Here is a 1,938-nt window from a genome sequence, read left to right as displayed (position 1 = left end):
GAATAAATAAACATAAATATTAACCAATTTTGGCCCAATTTTTTTTAGTCTGAAATTAGCTCCTAAATGTAAATATAAATACTTACATACACAAATGAAACAAACTACTGTGGTTGAAAAGAACATAAGTTTTACATGTTAAAAAGTGTTTCTCCCTCATGTCTTTTAAGAACTCAAACCTTTTGTGCAAAATTAAGAATGTTTTAATAATAAAAGGACATATTACTTCTAAAGATTCTCAACACCAAAATATATGTCATAAAAGCAACTTGAAAAAGGTAAGCCTGTGCTCACTTCCTAATGATCAGGAACTTTGTTCATTTTCATTTCTTCAATCCTTTCTACGTTTTGATTTGCAGGTTTCACGTTTCCGCCGCAGTACGACCTGCAGTTTGAAAGAAATCCGCTGCAAATGGCTTCCCATCGTTAAAAACGTCGAGTCTCCGTCAGTCAAACCCGTCAGTCCCCTTAAACAAGATTCAGCTTTCATGAAAACACCGCTGTGCTGACAGGAACCGGTCTGCACAGCGGGAGTGACATTATCAGGAAATCTGATGTTTTCTGGAGCCGCGAACGCATCATGATGAGATCAAGCGCTGCTGCGGGCTTTATGCGGCGTGAGAAGTTGGAACCACAGCAGGGATGTTGTTGGCTACAGGAAAACAGCTGACAGACACCACAGGAGAAAAATCTAGACAACATTTGCCTCTTCTGTAGGTTCTCCTTTTTAGCATATATTTTGCTATATATAATTCTCTAACATCAACAAACACAGTGTCTTACAAAAGGGGTGTCCAAAAGTGAGGCACGTGGGGCCATTTGCGGGCCCTGAATGATACAAATTTGTCTGATGCAGATGAAGACTTTTTTTATTATTATTACTTAATTAGGACAAAACTTTTTCAAATAAAGAGTGACCTTAATCATGTTCTTATTGCAGAGAATCAACCACTTGTTTTTCCCAGTTTTCTCCAAAATAAATGAGTAAATGAGTTGCCTTTCTTTCAATAAATAAATTATGCAAAACCCTTTTGACAGTTTGAATCTACAATGATTCACACACACACACACACACACACAAAATCTGACTGTTTTCTTTGTTTTATTCAAATATTGCATGCCTGTTGTTATTTTTGAGTAGGAAACAAATTACCAATAAAAGTTTTAATATTTAAAAAAATGAGTTGATTTTGGCCCAGGTAATATAAAGTTCTTTATTGTTTTCCTTTAAAAAAAAAAACTTAAGCAAAAAAAGATACAGTACGTCTGAATAGCTTTACAGAACTGCCCAGTAATTTGGAAAAATAAACATTTTACTTGAAATATTTACGAGTCTAATTTTGCTACAAATTGAAACTTTGTTGTTACAAGTAAACTATCGGAGTTCATGACTTCCTTCAGACGCACATTCCATCTCATCCTGCACCCTCCCCTGTTTTTTCCCTCTACCAAAAAAAGGGCTGTTCCATTTTACTGTCGGAGACTATAATTTTTCATGCGATGGTGGTATAGTGGTGAGCATAGCTGCCTTCCAAGCAGTTGACCCGGGTTCGATTCCCGGCCATCGCAACTTGCTTTTTGTACCATTTTATCCATTTCTCCCCTGCTTCTTTTTTTATGTAATTACTGATGCGTCATAGCCGTTTTTACCATATATTTAGACCAATGACGTCACACGTCTACATTGCGCTTGAGGGACAAGCTGAGGCGCTCCTTATCACCAGTAACCTAACCCATTAGCCAGACTTTGATGTGGCTTTTGTTCTGGCATTAGAAAACGTTATTTTTCAATCGGTGAGCTCTTCCAAACGAAGTTGAAATACTCGCTGTCTCCAGCAGATGGCGCAACCCAACAGAAAATATCAGCAGTTATCATCAAATAAACTGCAATTACTTAACATAGTACTTGGCGTTATTCTAGTCTGATGCAAGCTAGTG

General features: G+C 37.2%; 1 non-coding gene across 1 annotated transcript; it reads left to right on the top strand.

Annotated features, from left to right (window-relative positions):
- The first annotated feature begins 1,497 nt into the window (after positions 1-1,497).
- On the top strand, positions 1,498-1,569 carry trnag-ucc (transfer RNA glycine (anticodon UCC)). The gene has a single exon. It is a non-coding gene; the product is annotated as a tRNA-Gly (tRNA).
- The last annotated feature ends 369 nt before the right edge of the window (positions 1,570-1,938 follow it).

This window comes from Poecilia latipinna, unplaced genomic scaffold (genome assembly GCF_001443285.1).
Source record: "Poecilia latipinna isolate Pla-1442-1.1 unplaced genomic scaffold, P_latipinna-1.0 Scaffold3818, whole genome shotgun sequence".
Taxonomy (NCBI): domain Eukaryota; kingdom Metazoa; phylum Chordata; class Actinopteri; order Cyprinodontiformes; family Poeciliidae; genus Poecilia; species Poecilia latipinna.
Note: the sequence above shows the minus strand (reverse complement) of the source record. Positions and strands in the feature narration are given on the sequence as shown.